Source organism: Halichoerus grypus, chromosome 8 (assembly GCF_964656455.1).
Source record: "Halichoerus grypus chromosome 8, mHalGry1.hap1.1, whole genome shotgun sequence".
In the NCBI taxonomy this organism is placed as follows: domain Eukaryota; kingdom Metazoa; phylum Chordata; class Mammalia; order Carnivora; family Phocidae; genus Halichoerus; species Halichoerus grypus.
The window spans coordinates 3,746,113-3,768,405 of NC_135719.1; the positions used below are offsets into that span (position 1 = coordinate 3,746,113).

The following is a 22,293-nucleotide window of genomic DNA, read 5'->3' on the forward strand; positions in this document are numbered from 1 at the left end:
TCCTTATTACTATTGGTTATATAATGACTAAAATTGGGGAGGAGGAACCCAACACATTATCAGTTAACCACACCTGTGATTTAGGCTCTTGGTTGAACGATGTAAAGACAGTACTTTTTTCCACGTCTGGGTCAGCTTCCCCCTAGTCTTTTGAATTTCATATCCTCCTATTTTTTCAAAGAGATAAAAATTCTCTGAAAAAAAATTTCTACTTCCAGCAATGGCAGACTAGCTCATTGCCAGCTGATCTTCCTATCAACATCAACTGGATAAATACTAAGAAGATACAACCTCTTGCAGGCACCCAAGAGCTATGCAGACAGCTGACCTGAGGGGCCAAGATCCTGGCGAGAAGAGAGGGGTGGGAGAGATGAGCCTGGGAGGCACACTTTTCCCAGTAAGGCATCTGTCACCTGGAAGACAGCCGCTAAGGAGCTGTGAGCAGAGCAGAAAGCCGCAGAGGGGCGACTGGGAAGCTGAACAGAGCCTTCAGCAGCCTCACAGGGATGGGCAGGAATGAATATTCAGGGACCACCAAGCAGGACAGGCTGTGGTCAGCATCCTGGCTTTCATTTGGAGCTGGGGATAGACCAGCACTCAACAACGCTAAAGCCTGCCGAGTTTTGCCTCATGGTAAGAGATATTAACATGCTTCTGGTAGTAGTAACTGATGATAAGTGGACAGAAGATAAGTAATAATGTGAGAGATTTGGACAAAGTTGATCTCATTACACACAACACAACGTACACACACAGTTTACCTAGTACATGCAGAGGGCATGCTCTTTTTAAGCGTACATGGGAACATTTTCCAAAACTGACCATATTCTGTTGGGTCAAAAGTTAACTCTCAACAAATTTCAAAGTTTTTAAATTATACAGGATATGTTCTGAGATCACAGTAAATTACTGACACAGCAGTAATACATATATAACTTTTAAAAAATCCCCCAAACATTTGGAATTAAGTAATATACTTCTAAATAACCTGTAGGTGAAAGAAGAAATCACAATAGAAATTGTAAAATATTTTGAAGTATATGCTAAGTGATATCTGACATCACAGTGCACGGGATGCAGCTAATGCTAGTTTGGAAGGGAATTTATGGCTTTAAATGCATATATTAGGCGAGCAGGAGGTCAATTATTTGAGTGTTTATCTTGGGAAGTTGGAGAAAGAACCAAATTAAGGAAAGAATTCAGATAAGAGCAGAAACTAGTGAAATAAAGAGCTGAAGGACAGTTGAGAGGGTCAGCAGAGCTCAAAATTGAGTCTGTACAAAGAACAATAAAACTGATAAAACCTTGGCAATATTAGGAAGAAAAGAGAAAAGGCACAAATAACCAATATCAGGAATGATAAAGGATACATCACTACAGTTCCCACGGGCATGAAAATTCTCAACAAGGATACATGTCAATCTAAAGACATATGAAACAATGAATCATGGAACACTACATCAAAAACTAATGATGTAGTACTGTATGGTGACTAACATAACAATAAAAAAAAATAAAGATACATGATAAAGATGCCAAATTTTAAAACATTTTTAATAGCAATAAAAATGGTAGAACTACGTGAAGATTTTAACAGCTTTTGTCCTCTTCTAAGAGGACATATATAAGTTTTAATTATATCTAATTGACCTTGACTTGATAAAATACTCAATACAATTCTCACAGCATATAATGTCTGGTAAACTTAGAATTTCAGCAGTTAGATTTTAAGAAAAATAGGAAGTCCCCAGAATTATTCAATACAGGAGCCTGAGAAGCTCAAGATTCTCTAACCTGGACCTCACCTTTAAGGTGGCTATGCCTAAAGATATTTAAGAGATGGTAGAACCCCAAACTTCCACAGTCATCAATTAAACTGTCACTACAGCCTTTTAATTTTTTGTATATATTTCTGGTGATAGCCCAAATGGCATTAAATCTTTACTGTGCTATGTGACTAATTGTGAACACCTCTGCAATTAGAACACAAAAGGAAACCCAGTTTAGATTTACAACCATTTTTTTTTTTTAAGATTTTGTTTATTTGACAGACAGAGACACAGCGAGAGAGGGAACACAAGCAGGGAGAGTGGGAGGGGGAGAAGCAGGCTTCCCGCGGACCGGGGAGCCCGATGTGGGGCTCGATCCCAGGACCCTGGGATCATGACCTGAGCTGAAGGCAGACGCTTAACAACTGAGCCACCCAGGTGCCCCTAGATTTACAACCATTTAAAGAGCACTTGTCATGGATTATGTTTCCAGATTCTCATTAACCACTTTGTGACATTATGAATTACAACCCATTATCACACTGTTAATCTAAGTGTTTACCTTGCTGAGACAGTGAAGCGTTTTAGATCAGTAACCATCCCTTGAATATTTTAAAATCTCACCCCCTTTGAGCACAGAGGGCTGGACTGGCTCCCATCTAGCTCTGTGCTTTGCTCTGTAGAGGCCCTGTTCTGCGGGAAACAACTATAGAAACTGAGATAAAATAGGTGAGCAGTATGGTGGATCCATGTCGAGTGCCCTAGAGCAAGAGCCCAGCCACAAGGTTTTAGTTCTAGTATGTAATTCACTGAACTCTACATGTAATTGACTTGTGACCTTGGGTAAGTCTCTTCCTCTTCTGGGCCTCAGTTTCCACCTCTGAGAACTGACAGTGGAGGTCCAGGTGATCTCTGAGGGAGGGGCCTACCTGGGCTAAACATCAGGGCACATCCTCTGTTCGTGGAGGAAGCAGCAAGGACTCAGTCACTAGGGCTGGTCCCAGGGAGAAGGGGCACCCAAAGGTACCTTGTTGGGACTTAGGTGGACAGATTGGGGGATGTGGAAACAAGGCCCTGCTTCCTTGTGTTTAAATGTGTTTCTATACCATGCTATACAGGAATGTCATCAGGTCGCTCTAAAGGCCCCCACTGGCCCCCACTTATCTACTTGAGAATGCTGAGTCCAGTAGGTGAGGAGAGGATCTGTTTGCCCCATAGTCTGAGGGGTAGCTGTATAAGTCAGGGTTCTCCAAAGAAACAGAAGGGGTGTGTGTGTGTGTGTGTGTGTGTGTGTATGTGTGTGGAGAGAGAGAGAGAGATATTTTAGGGAATTGGCTCACACAATTATGGAGGCTGACAAGTCCAAAATCCAACACGCAAGGAAGACCCAAAGTTGTAGTTCAAGTTCAAAAGTCCACCTGCTGGCAGAATTCCTTCTTGCTCAGGGGAGGCTGGTCTCTGTTCTATGGAGGCCTTCAACTGATTAGATGAGGTCCACCCACATTATGGGGGGAAATAACATTTTACTCAAAGCCCACTGATTTATTTAACTGTTAATCTCATCCAAAAACATTCTCACAGAACCATCCAGAATAATATGTGACCACATACCAGGGCACCATGGCCCATCTAATTGACACATGAAATTAACCATCACAAGTCCACCCCTTGTCAGCCTGGCACCCATACACATCTCATTAAAACATACTTCATCTCTGAATAAAGAGATGACACATGATACGACTACCCTTCACACAACCAAAAACACACTAAACCTTTCCCCAGAAGAGGGTGCAAACTCCTCAAATGATGTTTACTCTTGTCCTTGATATCTCATATCTTAAATACTGTGATGTAAAGTTAGAAATACTTACACAATGTTATATGTCAACTTTATCTCAATAAGGCTGGGAAACAAAATTTAATACTTAAATACTATCCTATAAAGTCACTACATCTACCTTATGTTACATGATACACATCCACAATCATAGTCATAACAAAATAAGAAAGAAATACTCATTCCTCTAACTGGTTACATGGTCATAGCTTGTAGTTATAACTACCTTCCTCCTCTACCCGTTTCGTATGCCTTTGCTCTCCGCCAGCACCTCAGTTGGTCATGGTTCTTTATCTGGTGGGAAGACCCAGACCTTCATTAGTGAAGGGGCTGGGCCATTAGTAGTCCTGCGTGGGTTGTCTTGTTGTAGTTTTCCACTGACCTTAATTACAGGGTGTGGTAATAGTAGGAGATGTGCTAGGAGATCTCCCGTGTTCTAGACGCACTCTTCCTTACTTTCATTGTGGAGTGGTGATTTCCCATTGGTGATCAGAATCAATCACCTGAGCCAGCAAAGGAATTCCCTTCCTCACCTGTTGATTTAAAGGCATGAGGAGCCCAAAGTGGCCAGGTGGCAATTTTAACATCCACTCCAATGGAAACTTTGTTGTGTCTTCTTGGTGGAAGCATCCCTTCCTTTGCAACCAAGACCTCTAGGCCAAAAGAGCATAAGGTCGCAGGGACAGGAAGCAAAAATTTTGCTAGTGAGCTGCTAGGGGTAATAGTGAATGGAGCCACCCCCATTTCCATCCCTCGATTCCTGGACCCATGAATCCTGGCTGTGGGAGAAACAGCACCCTACACTGGACACTGATTCAGAGCATATATAGCCTTCTGGAGAACCTTGTCCAGGACTTCGCTGCACTGATACTGTACCTGAGTCTTTGAAAGGCCATTCCACTGTCTACCAAGCCAACTGCATCGGCATGGTGGGGAACACGGTAGGACCAGTGAGTCCCATGAGCATGGGCCATCGCCACACTTCATTTGCTATGAAGTGAGTTCCTCGATCAGAAACAGTGCAGTGTGAAATGCCATGACGGTGGACAAGGCATCCTGTGAGTCCGTGGATGGTAGTGTTGGCAGAAGTATTGCATTCAGGGAAGGCAGGTCTGTATCCACAGGGAGCATCTATTCCAGTAAGCACAGGATCTACTGCCTACAAGATAAGGTCCAAACGCTGACAGACACACAAGGACCATCCTGTTCCAGCTCCTGCCTCCTTCCCCATCCTCAGCGGGCATTGCTCTCTCCCCCCAGATTCCCTGCTGGAGCCCCCCCCCCCGCCCCCAGAGATACTGCCTCTTTCCTGACTTTGCCATCGTCTTTAATAACCCTGGGCCTCCATCCATCCACTCGTCGATCCATTTGTTCATATGTTCATTCTATCATTAAGGATCCCCTGGTGGGCGGGACAGCATGGTCTTCACAGAGAAGATGTGCTAAATAAGCTAACACATTAGCGCGTGATGGCTGCTAGGATAGGAGATACACAGGGTAAGGGGATGGGGAACAAAACACCTAATCCACGGGGTCCAGGGAGACTCCCTGAGAAGGAGGTATTTAAACCGAAATCAGATGAGCGCACAGGTATCAGCCAGGTGAAGAAGTCAGAGGAGTGTTCTGCCCCCGGGGGGGGGGGCGGTGGGGGGCGGTGGGGGGCGGTGGGGGGGCGCAGGATGTGTGAGACCCTGGGGGCAAGAGTGCCGTGACAAAGTTCCAGAAGCCAAAACAAGGGCAGCAAAACTGGAGTGGGAAGTGCCCGGGAGAGAGGGGATAACTGAGCCTGGGGGGTGGGCATGGATCTCAGAAATGTCTAGTAGGAGCAATAGAAGAATTCATGAATCATGGGCCGTGGACGGTTGGGGGGTGTGTGCAAGAAAGTCTCCAGGTTTTTGGCTGAGACAACTCGGGGGAAAGCATTGCTGTAGCTACCGAGATGTTCCCTGTTCACTCCTGAGCTGGGAAGTATTTATTGACTCGATCAATGAGTGAATGGGAAAATGAGAATAGTTTGGGAGGACGACGAGATGATGCGTTTGGTCTTGGATGCGGTGGGCTGAAGGCCACTGGGGGATGTCGGGCAGGACGGTCCCTCGGGCCATTGCACATGCGGGTCCGAGCTGCAGAGGGAGGTCCAGGCAGAGCCTCTGCTAGCTCTGTACGGTGGGAATAACCGTGTCTCCCCCGCCTCCAGTCCCCGCGGAGAATCAAACGAGGGGAATCGTGGCGGTGCTTTGAAGACCACCACGTGCTGGGGGGCAGGGTTTAGACTTGGAAGCAGACAGGCCTGGCTCGCATCTGAGCTTGCTCTTTACAAGCCCTGTGACAGAGCCTGGGGTTTTCATGCACAGAACGGAGGTGATAGATGCCCCCTCTCTCCTCCGTTTACCGTGAAGCAATACGGAGCTCTCTTTGTGTCTGGTATAGTGAAAGGGCCCGAAATGTCGGCCATCCCTGTCATTGTCCTGCAATGTCCTTAGTCCTGGCATTTCTAAGTCCTTTGAGGAGGTGTCACTTTGAGTTTCTTTTCCCTTCGCCCAACTGAAACGTCCCGTGTGGCATTCCCACCACCTCCTGGGTCTTCCCACCTTGCTCCCTCCCATCTAGTAGAAAGTTCTGCTTTCTCCCTCCCATCACTAGACCCCAAACGGGGTAAAACCCGAGTTGGCTTCAGGTCAGTGTCCCCTGCAACACCAAAGGCATTCAAAGCCCAGGTTCTAAAGCCAATGAGGACTAGTTTCAAACACCCGCCTTGTAGCTGGGTGACCCTGGGAACTCGCTGAACCTCTCTGAACCCTGGTTTCCTTATCTGTAAAACGAGACTACTGACGTGCCTACCTCACAGGCTTGCAGGAAGGAACAAAGAAGACTGTGGGAAGGCCATTTATCAGGGGATCTCAACTCCCTGGGGTGGGTAAACAAGGAATTGTTTTATTTACCGAAAACTTGCCATTAGGCATGTTCTGTCAAACCCCGTTTTCCTGCTGGGCAGTAGCGCCCTTGAGGGGATGTCCCTCTGGTTCTATAACTTCTCAGCTATTTCTTTGGTTCATCCTTTGTTGTTGTTGTTGTTGTTATTGTTGTTGCTTCAAACAATCTTATTTCAATTTTTTAAGACTCCGTTTTGTTCACTGAAAAATGACAGATGCTGGAGCCAACTGCCTGGGTTGGAATTCCAGCTCTGCACTCACTAGCTGAGAGCCAGGGGCAAGTTACTTAACCTCTCTGTGCCCCTAGTTTTGTCATCTGTTAAATGGGGATAATGATGGTGCCTACTCACAGGAGTGTTCCTGCAATTAAAGAGCTAGGAGAGAGCCAAGCATGCAAAGTAAGCATTATGTAAGTTTTGCTATTATTATACCCAGTTCAGAGTTCCTCTCCTGCTCTCCCCGGGGCAAGGCTAGACCTGTGGTTTTGTCTGCTTGCAGTTCTGGTGGTCTGTCATCCTCCTTCCTTCTCCTTCCATCTTTCCACGAGGCCAGCGCTGGGGCCCAGAGGAGGACGTGGAAGGCAGCCGTCTCCCGGCAAGGGAGACATCACTCCGACGCAGCAAGCACGTGCCCTACGTGGCCTTGATGCCCGCAGGGCTACCTTCAGGAGGCCCCAGAGGAGGGCTCCCTCCTGGGCATCTCCCATCGCCATCGATGGTCCCTTTCGACTCTGGGCCTGTATCTTCCTGCCCAGCTCACAGCATTCTGGTGCATATCTGACGCCCCACTCAGTGTGGTCCCTGGCTCTCAAATGCACCTACCCTCAGCAGGCCAAGTCTTAGACCCGCGGGCACATGCAGAATCAATCTTATGCTGCAGCTGGGACAGAAACTCCAGGCCAGGGGCCAAGGGATGGGGAGGTGGGTCCTGCCCCCTCTCTACCCACGGCTCCCACCAAGCAGCTCACCCCGGGGCTGTTCCACCACACTGTGGCCACTGCTGTGACAAGCTGGTCAAGGGGCTCATGGGTCCCTGCGTGAGCCGGGGGTGCGTGAGAACCCCCACCCACCAATTCGACAGGGGTTTCCCCCTGAGGCCCCTTTCCTTGGCTTCAAAGAGGGAAGCGCCCCCACCTCCTACTCTCCCGACAGGCCAGGTCTGTGCTCCTCCAGGCCTTATAGCCAGTGTTGGGGGGTTGGGGCTGGGGGAGGAGGGGCCAACACCCACACTTTCTGCCAAAGTGCTTTCCCCAGCAGCCCTAGGCCACGGTTCTCCGACCTAGAAGGCAGGCCCCTTGATCCCCCTCCTTTCTTAGCTGCACCCTTCGCTTTACTAATTCGGGTACATGATACCTCACACTGTCCTATGATACGTGATTATTAATTTTAAATAAAGGGGGGAGGAGTTACACATTGCTTTTAATGTGTATTTGAATAAGCGAGTGAACAAAAAACAAGCATATTACAAACCAGTATTATAAATACAGTAATAAAGTAATAAACTTAAGTGGCAATAACTAATAGAACAACAGGAAGATATGAAAATATGATAAATATAATAATTTTGTACATGATCTTTAAATAAAACCCTTTCTTTATCATTAAACACATGACAGCAAGCCGCCATATGAAGTCACCGTTTTTGTAGATGCAATGCAGGCCACTGTATGGGCCAACCCAATGCTTACCTTTTACTGTGGGTCAGGTATTGTTTCAAAAGCTTCACAGATACTCCGGGAAGCCTCCTGGATCCTATGAGAAAAGGATTATTATGGCCGTCAAGGCTGCGTCACGGCTGAGGAAACGGGGGCATAATTTCCTGCCGGAGAAACTTAGCAAAGTCACACAGCTGGAAATTACTAGAGCCTGAGTTCAAACCCGCGGAGGCTGGCTCCAGGGGTAGGCCCCAAACCCAAGGCATTATTCTTCAAAAGCAGCACTCCGATGAGCAGTGAGCTTCCAACCTACTCCTTTGCCACTTTCAGTCCAAATTCGGGGACAGATGGTGGAGCCACACCCTGGAGGGCAGAGCCTCTGGGCTCAGCAGCAAACGGCGCCCCCGGGCAAAAGCAGCAAGGCACAGCTCTCCCGGGACGAGGGCAAACACGGTTAAGCAGATACAGTATCATTGCCCTCCAAGAACATCTCTCCTGTCCATGTGCTCTTTGTCAGTTTTCCCATCAGGAAAATGGGCATGTACCCTATGCACGCATAGCAGTGGCTGTAAGACCTAATTAGCGCCTGAAATGGGTGTCAAGATCCCCAGCTAGAGGTGCTATAATAGGGGCAAAGGATTCTCTCATGAGTTCCAGTTTTGCATCCCATGGCCCGATCCTCTCTGGGCAGGAGGTGGTGCCCTGTCTTGTCGAGATCTGATCTCTCAACGCAACCATGTGTTTTCTTTCATCCAAATGACTGTGCTCATCTCAGGAGCAGCCTTTAATTTTCTTCTTGGAACCGAGGACCATCCTTACTTACAGCAACAAAAGGTCCCTAGGACGGTGAGGTAAGATTTGAATTAAGATACCTTGGCATATTCCACTCCCTGGCAATTAACGGGCAGGAGGTTTTCAGGAGCACCCACTCTGTTAAGAGCACGCTTTGTCTCATGACTGCCTGTCTATCGTGCTGCCGTCGCCGTGGTTCAGCAGCCCCCAGCGGCTGGCTCTCTGCAGGGTGATAAGCACGTGGACGTCGCCGCTGGGACCTCGGAGAGCGCAGCCTCATGGGGAAAGCCGTGTGGCTCTCAGACCTCATTCTGCGTCGCTGACATCAGATCCGGAGGGGCTGGCTCTCCAGGCGGCCCTTTCTCCCGTGTCTTCCTGACCCTCACCTGCCTTTTGGCCACTGCTGTTCATTAGCATCTCTCTCGGGAGAAGAGAGAACAGGCAAGAAGAGCCAACTTTTGCTTGTCCGTTTGGCTCCTTGTCAGCAACTCTGGTAAATGTGTAATCTGATGGAACCACGGTCCAAGATGAGAATTTGGACTCCTTCCCTCTCTCTGCCCCTTGCCAGGCATGTGAACTCCTGTTGAAGCTTCAAGTCCCAGCCTTCCCCAAGGCCCCCAGGCGAAGTCAGAAGTTAGTCACTCCCTCCCTGGCTCCTGAGCCCGTCTCCAGCACTGGGGAGCACTCAGCACAGGGTGCGGGTGATCCCCAGGCCCCGTCTGCAGGCCGTTGGGCAGGGGGCTCGTGGTCTTCCATTAGCTCCAGCCCCACACGTCCCGGGCCCAGGGCTTGGCACAGGACTGGGGTGTGAGAAATGTGTACTGAATGAACACATAAACCCAAGTAGACCTTCTTTACCATTTCCTCAGAAAATCAAGAGTTAATGCTTTGAGGGTTTTTCCGGGTCTGTGTGCATGCGCATGTGCTCATTTGTTTGTTGTTTTTAAGAAAACTACATAAACTACATTGCAGAATTTCTAGAGTCCTTGATTCACCTCATTCATTCGACAAATGTCTGTTGACGACGACGTGTGATATACGAGTGCCGTTTTAGGTGCTGGAGAAAGAGACAAACCCCCTGCCCTTGGGATGCCCACATTCTAGGGACGGTATTCTTTCTCACGTACTGACTCTCCCCCATAATTTCCGGCTTTATGTTCACCTCTCTAGTCCTTTTCCCTAAAGACAATGAACCATCTGAACCGTGTCCACCCCATAAGCAGAGATACCCAGGGTAGCCGTAGGTAAAATGGCAGGCACCCCTTTTTGCCCTTTTGGGGGCCCCCGAGAATCCATGCTGGTAAGTAAAAAGCTGTTTGGGAGACCAGATGTCAGGAGGAGGCAGCAACCTGGGACAGGTGACATGACAGGGAAGCGTCGTCACCTCCTGCCCTAGGAAAGACTCGGGGGCCTTCTTGATGTCTGGGTCTGAGCAGGGAAACAGGAGAGTAACCCACGTCCACTTCCGCCTGAGTCAGGTCTTTACGGGGAAGAACGCTGAGTTTATCTAAAGTGCTGTGAATTCCCACAGGCTTCGGCAGACCCGTATTCCAGCGTAAGCACAAAAACAAATTCTACAGCCAAGTGGATGACTGGTGATGAGCCACAGGTATGTATTATCACGACTGTTGCTCTCCCCGAGAATTCTCTCTGCGAGGGGAGAGGATCCGCCCCCCAGATGTGATGTTCAGCCAACTTTTTAGCAACGGCTTTTAGTGCTTGGTACTGACACAGGGACTGGCAGAGAGGTGGATCTGCACCGTCCAAGTGTGTACTGCTCACACCTAAGGGAAGGGGGATGTTACAGACGAGGGCATCCCTCTGGGCTTGCCATTCTGAGGATCAGCTTTGAAGCAACCAGAGCCATGATTATAAAGGGAGATCTCTGTGTGGACAGGAAGGCAATCGTTTTTTGATGAGTCTGAGTGATGATTGAAGTCATTTTGGCTTTCCTGGTGTCTGGGTGGAAAGAGAACAGGTGCATGCCTTTGCCAAAAATGACAGCCTAGGAGTTCTATGGACGCCCCGGGAGACAGAGTCCTTTTGTGCCCTCTGTGAATTCCTCGGAGGCTGGGAGGTCTGCAGGGAAAAGCACTGGGGTGGGGGGAGGGGGGCAGAGTTCTCCAAGGCCTGGTTTCTAAGCAATCGGTGGGAACAACTGTTGAGAAATGTTTCTCCGTCGCCCACGAGAACTACATACCAGGACTTCTGCTTCAGAACAGTATTAGCTGCTGTTGGCCAAATGAGGGATCGTGGGCACACAGACGCTTTCTTGCGAGGCCTTCGGGCTTCCTCTACCGTGTCTCTGTCCTTGCCTTACGTCCACCTCTTTCCAAGTGACATCACACGTGGCTGTGAGCAAGTACGCATGCCCATTCCTCGGCTTCCATTAAGCAGGCAGGATTCCTGCAGAGGCTTTCTCAGTGAGTTTAGAACATTTGGAGAAAATCCACACTCAGGGTGTTCTATAAATGGGGGGAGGGGAGCAGGTGGGAGCCGTCGGGGTGGGGGGGGCGCTCCTGCAGGCTGCCTGGGCCCCTGGGGAGCCAGACCAGGAGAGAGAGAACCTGGGGACGAGACAGGGTTCCCCAAACGGCTTGCATGCAGCTGCATTCAAAATGACTCAAATGACGCAGAGCTTGAGGTGTGCACTCGGGCGCCCGCGGGCACACGGGCGGGGACAGGGAGTTCCCGTCCCTCGGAGCCGTTCAAGTGCAGATGTCGCAGGCAGCCTCGGCTCGGAGCTGACGCATCCCACGGCATGACACCTGCGCCGCGCGGTTCTCAGGAAGGGCTGAGGGTGTGCATGAGGTCACCGAGCTCTGTGGCTGCCTAACCAGCCTCGGCCTGTGTCTCGGTGACATACATCTGCTGACTGGACGGCTCAGTGCCTCGCGCGGTGAGCTGACGGGTGGGCCATGCTTGAGAGCCTCCTGGCAAGTGCCCCTGCCTGCATTCTTCACTCTTGACTGAAAGCATATGCTGTGCACAATCAGGACAGTGTTCGCATGCGGGTCCGAGGAGGCTTCCTACACATCTGGCTGAGGCCGGCTGAATCACTTCCCCCCAGGAGGGTAGCTGCCAGCCCCGTGACATCTGGAGAGTGGCAGGAAGTGTCTGGATTCATCCCAGAATGATTTTTATCTCCACATGCTTTTCCAATTTCATCAGGGCCTCCGCGCTACATTCCGAATGACATGTCCACATTTGCCACGGACAAGAATGACAGATGGAGAAAAATCATCTCTGACCCTTGAAAGCCGGTCATGTTCTATGAGGTAAGAGCTCTGGGGCACAGAAGGTTCTGTAGGAGCAGGGCCCAGAGATGGCTTGAAATATGTAAGTTACTTATGTATGTTGGAGCTTCTGGAAATAAAAGTCCCCCTTCCCAAACTACTGGTTTTTCGAAGCAATGAAAAGGGCATTTAAAATTTTCATTTTTCTTTCGTGTTAAAAGGCATAACTTGCATTGAGTAAAATGCACAAATCTTGAGTGTACACCTTGGTGACTGTTTGGTTTTTACACACGGACAAACCCCACAGTGCCACCACCCAGACCAAGGGGTTAGGACTCTCCCAGCTCTCCGGAAGGCTCCCTGTCTCCCCCTCCCTGTCATCAGCCCACCGTGCACGTCCCCACCGTCCCGGTCTCTCGATCACGGTCGAATAGTGGGAAAGGCATTTTTATTTTGGGGTCTTGCTGCTTCACAAATACACACCATACACAAACAGCAGCAATTTTGTAAACTGCCACAAATTTGCACAGGGGACCCGAGTCAAGGTTCAGATTAAGGGATTTGGTGACACCCGCATGCCACGGCACCCAGAGCCGATGTTTCACAATTGAGGAGGAAATGGTCCCGGAGGGAAACTTTGTCTCTGGAGATGGGGGAGAATTCTCTCGGCTTGTTCTCGCTTCTGAAGCCCTGCTGGGGCCCGGCGGCTGAACTCGTGCACCTGTGAACAGACGGCCACATGCCTTCAGGCTCTCCCCGCTCTGAAGGACACCCAGGCCTCAGGCCCAGAGCCCCGGCTCTCCTCCTTGCAGCGCCCCTCCCGGGTCTGCCTCCCTCCCGTCCAGGAATGAGGCCCTCGTTGGAGCTTGCTCCTCTCGGGAGAAAACGCTTAGTCAGACCCAGAGCTAGTCGCTGCAGGCCCCACACTGTCCTCAGGAAATACCACGAGAAAGGGCCACAGGAGAGAGGATTAAACCCTTCTGAGTATTCCAGTGCCCCGTATCTCCGTTCTGCAACTGTCCTCGGTAGACTTTGCCCGGTCAGCTGCCCTGTCTCAGGAATAGCCGTCACCCCGAGGACCTGCCCTGCGGGACACTGGCCTCAGTGCACCTTTTCTGGAGGGCTGGACTCTTTGCCACTCTACTTTCATGGTTAGATTTGAGGGCAACCACTTGGAAGGATCTTCAGTCACGTTTGGGGGGGCAGGAGAAGGGGGCGCTAGGCACAAGAAAGCTAATGGAAGAGTCCAGAACAAGAGCCATTTTTGCCTGGGTGCGACACTGACCGTCAGTGGGACCTGGACGGGCCACAGCATCTCTGCCCTCCGTTCCCCATCTGCACGAAGCAGGCCATTGATTTAAAAAAAAAAAAGGACTAGAGGCAGAGCTGTTTTGCTTAGAGCAGAGGTGGGGGAGGCCCGCTGGGAATGTGGCTGCTAGCAATGTGGGCTTTTGAATGAGTGCTTTCCTTAGCTTCTCTGACTGTAGAACAAGGAGCTGAATTTCCTTATGCTGCCCCGAGGGCCCTGGGTGTGTCTGGCCGGGCTGACGACAGGAGGCCCCTCAGCTATCCTAGAGAAGAGGTTCCTTCCATGAGCGCTTGGGGCAAAGGGCACGTCCGACAGGTCACCGCACCTGCACTCACAGGAGGACGTGGACACGGTGGGACTCAGTAGATAACTTTGAAAACCCCCGCTAGGAGGGAGGTAAGATGCTTTTCCATGTGAGGATGGTGGACTTTCCTTCTTCGTGGCCAAGTTCACTGTCTGTGGAGTCCAGCTGTGAGCACAGGGACGTCACACAGACTCATGGTGTTTGGGGAGCTGGTGTTTTGGCAGAACTAGAGCACATCCCAGGAGAGAACACCCGGGGGGGGCTTCTTTGTTGCCGCATCGTGGGGCCCGCCCTGTCGGACCGATCAGCCCTTGCAGGCGTCCGGTCAGCACGATGGGCTCAGGTCACTGGGCGGCTGTCCCCCTTGTCCAGAAATGTTCTGAGAAGGCTCTTTTTCAAGACTGTCAAGATAGTAGGAAGAATTACTGTGTTTGGTCTTTTTCTCGATTGGGCTGGTCTCATCCAGGCACCTCCTATTACTGAGAATTGAATTCATCGCAGCTTCCAGAAGAATCAGCCAGCTGTGCGCGCGCGCACACGCGTGTGTGTTCCTATAATGCGAATGCTCGACAACATGGGGCGTTCTGATGTCCACGTCCCCTTCTGCACGCTGAGGCCCTCAGCTCTATGGGGGAGAGAAAAGTCTCGCACGTGCTGTTTGAACCTCGTCTTCTTTTGTCCTCGCCTTGGATTTACTTCACCCAGGTGTCCTTTTCTGGATCCTATGTCGTGCCATATTCGACACAGATTGTATGGGGAGGTCCCCCCCCCCCGTTTGTGTTGTTGTCAGCAATAATGATGGCTGTGTCTCTGTACCCGCAGGTGCTCAGAGTCTACACTGGAAGCACATCGTCATCAACACAATTCATGTAGCACTGGGTAGCCCTGTCCCACTGGCTACTGCACAGACCGTGCACACACAGTCCCGCCCATGCCCCCTGTGTTGTGCCATGCACACCTTGCCCAGAAACTCTTTCCCTTCAGCAGTCCGCCTCCCTGACCGCCGCCGTGGCCAAGAGGGGTTTTTCGGTAAAGGGAACAATTTCCAGGCTGAGAACAACTTTTTAAATGTCGGCCCCACTGTGCAGACATCATCAGTTTCAGCGAGCTTCCCGTGGCAAGGCCTTTCCAGGATTTTGCTGCTTAACTATTTCACAGCCACACAGTGGGGACGGCTGTATTATTAAAATGCTCTGTCTGGGGCTGTCCCTCGCCCACCCGCATCCCCGGGGGTGTGAGACAGTGACTTGTATGTGCAAGAGATGGTCCATGCATGAATGGATGAACTTGGCATCTTTGAACTTAAACCACGTCTCTATTTCCAACATACTCATCTTTGATAAAATAAGCTTGGGTTCAAAAGAAAGCTGCATCTGAAGTGAGGTTTCCTTACAGGAGAAAAAAAAAAAAATTGCCATGCATGCATTTTAACAATGGGGATCCTGGAATGAAGATGTGTTTCCCACCCCTGAGATTCTTCAAATCATTTTTAATGAGGTGGGTTATCTATAAATAATGTCAACTTCTGTTACTCTCCTCCTCCCATTTCCTCCCCCCTGAGATGTCCTTTTATCCACCCCATCCACAACTTTGAGTATCTAATTATGTCTATTATCCAAGACCCACATTCCAAGAAGCCCCCCTTAATGTCCCTGACTCCCTTCATTAAAGTCTCTGTGGCTTCTACAGAGTTCTGCCCTGCATTCCAGCCATGTGGATCCTCGCCCAACCCTCTTACTCTGTGCTCTGTGGAAAAACTCCTGGAGAATAGGACCAGGCTCTCCCCCGAGAGATTTTTTTTTTTTAATTAAGGTATAATTGATATATAACATCATCAAGAGCTTTGCACATGGTAGGCAGTCAGTGAATATGCAGGAATGAAAGATTCCAATGGGAACCCTTTTGTGATTCAGAAGTGATTCAGATTAACTTTTGGGAACACGGATTTCGATTATTACCACCTTCTATTTCCTCTTTTGCGTGTCCAAAAATTAAGCTATGGAAAGTAATCTGCACATTCACTTGTCAATCTTTACACATATATATCATAAAACTTACCTTTGCGGGTTCCTAGTTGGACTATTTATAATAGCCCAAAGCTGGAAACCATCTAGATGCCCATCACTAGCAGAATGGATAATAAATTGTAGGATTTCACACAACAGAATACTACAGGGCAATTATAATGAGCAATCTACCACTGTAGGCAACAATTTGGATATATCTCATTAACACAATGTTGAGTAAAAGAAGCCAGGCACAAAAGAGTATAATCTCATTTAGGTAAAGTACAATGAGAGCCAACACTAGTGTTTGCTATTAGAGGTCGAGATCGTGACTTCCCTTGGAAGCCTAAGGACTGGAGGGGAGCACGAGGGGAGGTTCTGGGGTGCCGATAGTAAGCCACTTCTTGATTTGGGTGCTGACTGTATAAGTTTTCAGTCTGTAAAGATTTACGGCAGGTTTTACCTGTGACACAGATACCTCTCTCTGGGCATATCTTTGCCACCTGCACTGTCTCTGGAGAGACTTCAGCCTGGATCCTTCTTTCCATGTCAAGGATGCAAAGGTATCAGGAATTGGGGCACCCGGTGGCTCAGTTAGTTGAGCATACAACTCTTGTTACAACTCAGGTCATGATCTCAGGGTCGTGAGATTGAGCCTTGTGTCAGGGTCCACGCTGGGCGTGGAGCCTGCTTGAGATTCCCTCTCTCCCTCTCCCTCTGCTGCTCATGCACTCTCACTCTCTAAAAATATAAATAAAGAAACAAAAGATATCAGGCATCAAGCTCTGCCACCATGACAGTGTACCTGTGTATTAGTTATCTACTGCTGTGTAACAAATTACCCTTAAAACATAGTGGTTTTAAAAGAGCAACTGTTGGGCGCCTGGGTGGCTCAGTTGGTTAAGCGACTGCCTTCGGCTCAGGTCATGATCCTGGAGTCCCGGGATCAAGTCCCGCATCGGGCTCCCTGCTCGGCAGGGAGTCTGCTTCTCCCTCTCCCACTCCCCCCTCTTGTGCTCTCTCTCTCTCTCAAATAAATAAAAAAATAAATAAATAAAAAATAATAAATAAATAAAAGAGCAACTGTTTATCATCTTGGAGCTTCTGCAGGTCAGGAATCCAGAAGCAACTTAGCCAAGCAGTCCGACTCGGATTCTCTCATGAGGTTGTAGGCAAGATGTCAGCAGGGGCTGCAGTCACCTGAAGGCTTACCTGGGTCTGTAGGCTCCACTTGCAATAGGACTTAGTGGCATGCCTGTGGGAGGGAGGCCTCAGCTCCTCACCATGTGGCTCCCTCTGCAGGATTGCTTGAGTGTCCTCACAATATGGCAGCTGGGACCCCCAGAGCAAGTGAGAAGGAGTGCAAGGAACAGCCTCGGTGTTTTTTATCACTTAGTCTCAGAAGTCCCACTTCATCTTTCCTACCATATTCTATTCATCAGAAACGAGTCATGAAGTCCAGCCCACACTCAAGGGGAGGGGAATTAACGTCCACCTCTTCTTGAAGGAGAAATATCAAAGAATGTGTGGATATATTTTTAAAACCATCAAAGTCCCTCTCCAAAACACAAATTATTTACATTCTTCCCATATGTAAAAGACAGCCATCCCCTTCCAAGGCCACCAAAATTCTTGCCCATGTGAGCATCAGCTCAAATCCCAGAATTTCATTATCTGAATCAAGTTCAGATGAAGGGCAGATGAAGCTCCTCGGGTATAGTCCTTGAATACACTTCCTCTCACTCTGAGCTAAAGATACCAGTTATCTGCAGCGTCCCCCCCACAACACACACACCCAACATACAGTGATGGGACAGGCACAGGGCAACCACCATATAGATGTACCTGTTCGAAAGGGGGTAAAAGAGGAGGCACCCAAAGCCACTGGCCGGTAGTGGTCCTGAAATGCAGCTGGGCAAATGTTGGAAGTTCCCTGGCTAAGAGTCAGTCCTGTGTCTGCTCAGGAGTGATTCTCATGGCTCTTGGTTCTACTTCTGAGTATGTCTTCCTTTTCCATGAAAGGTGACCTGTGTTTGCAGCTGCATGATTTTGTTTGCTCCTTGCCAATGGAATTCTGGGAGTCCAAAGACCTCTTTTCGTGTTGTACTATCTCTTTACATTTCAGACTAAATGTGACTTTTCTGTCTTTTTTTTTTTTTAAGTAGGCTCCATGCCCAACGTGGGGCTTGAACTCACGACCCTGAAATCAAGAGTCACATGCTCTACCTACTGATCGAGCCAGCCAGGCGCCCTGCCTCAAATGTGATTTTTTTAAACCAAAGTGAACCTGGGGTACACAGCCTCTCTCCTGAGACACAGGCTCTGAAGTGAATGTGGTCCTCTATTTCAAACTGGTGTGTGGCCACCACACCCAACAATCTCTCAACCTGCCACTAACATGCCCATGAAAACTTAGGGGAATATATATTTTTTAATTCACATTGCTGAAAACTAAGACACCCCTTGCCCAAGAAAAAGACAAAATCTCAGAGAAACCGATATTAAACAATAAGGTGGACAGAGAAAAAATTTCATAAACGTACTGTCATTTTTTAGCTCAGGGAATGATCTGGTTTCACATCTCAAAACAGAGACCAGCAGAAGAAAAGAAGGGGAGAGATCTGTAGCTTCCTTGTCATCACCAGAAACCCAGGCAGCTAGCCCTCTACCTTTTGGGCACTGTGCCTGCCCCACCCACCCCAGCCAGTATGACCATCTCTACACGGAGAAGGGCCACCCTGGCAGAAGGAGGTCAGGCAAATGGTCACAGATACTGGATATCCTGAGATGTGGTCCCCACAAGTGAAGCAGTAGAGACAAAAGAACCTGGGTAGCAGGGCATGCTGGGAATTGTAGTTTTTGTGTTCTACAGCAATTCAGAGTATAAAAGAAACTAACCCAAGCACAGGGAAATTACGATGAGCCCCAACACCAGCTAAAAGAGATGAACTTCTCAATAAAGTACAATTAAATACAAATGTGAACATCTTTTTCTTGAAGAGAATCTACATTTTGAAGAAGAACAAGAACAAGAATCTGCATCTAAAACCCCCAGACTGAATCTATAAACAAGAGAAACAGAGGAGAGGAATATTTAAATATCAGCTATCAACACTAACAATGGAAGAAGTGTGGATGAAAGAAGATTTTGGAAGACTAACAACTTATGAAATTAGAACCTGGATATATATGTTTCAAAACACTAGACTTCAGCTGGAGGAATTCATACACCTAGAAAAGTCAAGAAAGTGTTACAGTGTTACTAGCAGTTCTCAAACAAGTATGCATCAGAATGACCTGGAAAACCTGTTAAAACAGTTTGCTAAGCTCCACCCCTCCCCCCAAGAGGTTATAATTCAGTGGGTCTGGGTGAGACCTGAAAATTGGCATTTTGAACAAGTTCCCAGGTGATGTGGAAGGTCTCAGGACTCCACTTTAAGACCCACTGACGTACTAGAAAGTGTATTATAAAATTACTATGATTGATGAATGGATAAAGAAAATGTATATCCATACAATGGAAACTATAAAAAAGGAACAACATATTGATCCATCCTGCAACATGGATGACGTTGGGAACATGATGCTAAGTGAAAGAAGCCAGACACAAAAGGCCAAATAGTATATGGTTTCGTTTATATGAAAGATCCAGAATAGGCAAATCCGTAGAGACAGGAAGCAGATGAGTGATTTTCAAAGGTTGGGATAAGGACGAATGCAGAGGGATGGTAATGGCATGGGGTTTCTATGGGGGGTGATGAAAATGTTTAGGAATTAGACGGTGATGATAGTTGCACGACCTTATGAATATGCTGAAAAACACTGAATTCTACATCTTAAAATGGTAAATTATATGGTATACAAACTAGATATCAATTTTTAAATGTAACCAGAAAGCTTACCAAAAGAAAATATAAGTGGCTCTCTACATATTCTTGGGGTAAAGCTAGACACTAAAAATGAAAAGATCATAGATCTGACTCCATGTGTCTAAAAAAAAAAACCTTGAAGATAAATAGTAAACTTCAAAACACTATTTGCAACAACTATGGTAGCATCAACAACCTTACTCTTTCAGACTTCGCAAATTATTACAAAAGAAAAAGACAAACACCTACAGAAAAGTGGACTAAAGAACTTGTAGTTCTTAAAAGCTGAAATACACATGGCTGGAAAATGTACTTAAAATAGTCAATCTAATTACCTATCAAAAATAGAAGTTACACTAAGATCACTAAGGTACTTTTTTTGCCTAAAAAATTGGCGAAGAATTTTAAAAAACAATCTTTGGTAGGTGAGAGTCCAGACTTCCTGGAGCGGAGAGGGGCAATCTGGCAATGTGCATCTCAAACCTTTAAAGTGTATGTATCCTTATGTATCTTTTGATCCTGCAACATCACTTACATGATTTTATACTAGAGAAATAGTTAGGGGCACCTGGGTGTCTCAGTTAAGCGTCTGACTCTTGATTTTGGCTCAGGTCATGATCTCAGGATTGTGAGATCGAGCCTTGTGTTGGCTCCGCGCTGAGCGTGGAACCTGCTTGAGATTCTCTCTCTCCCTCTGCCCCTACGCCCCTCTAAAGAAAAAAGAAAGAAAGAAATAGTTAAGAGTGCATCCAAGCAACTCTCCTTCAGGTGGTTGATCAACACCCCGTTTAAGATTTCCGAAAGGAGCTGTGTGTGAAACAGTGAGAGTTGTATTGAAAGATGGTCCGACTATCAGATGAAATGGTCCTCAGCCATTAAAAATGATGTTGTAGAATTAATATTTACTGCCATGGAAAGATGCTCATGATATACAGTCAAATGGAAAACACAGGTTACAAAATTATATATCTAGTAAGCCAAGTGTTTTTTTAAGCTGTGTCTGTGATATAAAAGATCCAGAAAGCCATACACCTGGGGTTACAGAATGTCTCTGGGTGATGAGAGTAAGATGGGTTGTTTTTTTCTTTCAAGCTGTTTTTTTCTGAAAGTACTATGCAGTGCTTTTGTAGTAAGGAAACAATTTGCACCTTTCTAAAGGAATGTAATGTAAAATTCAAGGGGACACTCCATTTTCTGCGATGACACTCTGATGTACAGGAAATGGAAACCAGGAGCAAAGCGTAAACTGCAGAATGAGGCAGAGATGCCTAGGGGCTCCACTCTTTCTGCCGTATTTTTGCAATAATATTCCCTCTGCTGTATTCATACCTTAAAAGTACACGATTCTGCTAACCACAGGCACTCTGCTCTTGAGGAAACTCGGTAACTTCAAGGAGAAGGTGCTTCTTGAAGAACATCATACGTTCTTAGAGAAATTTTTATTTCCCTAAATATTTTATCTGGGAGAGAATTCAGAGACCCCACATCACTGAGCAGGTAAGGACATCAGACTTGAACACCTTAGTGGGGGCCATCTTCACCTGCAAGAATAGCTAGCTGCGGGCTCCACGCCAAGTGTGTTCCCTGTATTAACTTACTTAATCCTAACGGCAACCCAATATGCTAGGTACTATTATTATCCCCACTTTAGAATGAGAAACTGAGGCACAGAGAGATTAAGCCACTTCCCAAGCTCACAATATTCAAATCTAAACATTCTGGCTATGAAGTCTTTTTTTTAAGATTGTATTTATTTGAGTGAGAGAGAGAGAGAGCATGCAAGCAAGGAGCAGAAGGAGAGGGAGAAGCAGAGTCCCCACTGAGCAGGGAGCCCGATGTGGGGCTCCATCCCAGGACCCTGAGATCATGACCTGAGCCGAAGGCAGATACTTAATCCACTGAGCGACCCAGGTGCCCCTCTGGCTATAAAGTCCTATAAGACTTTTTAGAGTCTCTTTAACAATAACGTTATACTTCTGGGTCCGAACAAACATCTTGCTATTGTCATTTGGGAAAATTTCTTTACCTTCTCATCAGGCTATGATCACTCTTCCCAAGAGGGTCCGAGTAGCCCTAGAGATTTCTTGCCACTCCTGATCCTGAAGACACAGGGTTCCTTGGACCCCCTAGATCTGCTTCCCTGTTTCCCAACCCCATTGCCTCTTGCGTTCACATCTGGAGAGCAAGATAGGGGTGGGCAACCACTGGGTTGTTGGCGTGATGGATCCTCATAGCACCATATCCTCAGGGGGGGTTAGGGTTTGCAAGTCATGTCCCAGTTCCTTATGCTGGTGGCAGCATGCCGGGCACACGGAGATCCAGATCCTGTTCGAAACCCCAGGCATGAACAGTGCTCTTAAATTTTCAGGTAGTTATTTAGTTACAAATGGGGCAGGGAGCAGGGGAGGAGTCCACCTGGGATGCATGGAAAAAGGGAGCATGTTGTCTGTAGAGAATTTTAAAACAATAACTAAACTAGGTCTATCTGCTTATTTGTTTGCCTTTGAATTGACACAAAGTCTGTTTTTTTGTGTTTTTTTTAAGATTTTATTTATTCATTTGAGACACAGAAATAGAGAGA

The 22,293-nt window shown here is 47.7% G+C and overlaps 1 protein-coding gene across 9 annotated transcripts in view; it reads left to right on the forward strand.

Moving 5' to 3' along the window:
• BNC1 (basonuclin zinc finger protein 1) overlaps positions 1-22,293 on the forward strand; it is a 163,125-nt gene that overhangs the window by 89,184 nt on the left and 51,648 nt on the right. For 6 of the 9 annotated variants that reach the window (XM_078078815.1, XM_078078820.1, XM_078078813.1 and 3 more), the window contains 2 exons: positions 10,520-10,597; positions 12,160-12,266. The gene's annotated coding sequence lies outside the window, so the exon portion shown is untranslated. Of the gene's footprint in view, positions 1-10,519; positions 10,598-11,305; positions 11,412-12,159; positions 12,267-22,293 lie in introns of those variants that run through there. The other 3 variants (XM_078078817.1, XM_078078818.1, XM_078078819.1) reach the window with 2 other exon arrangements.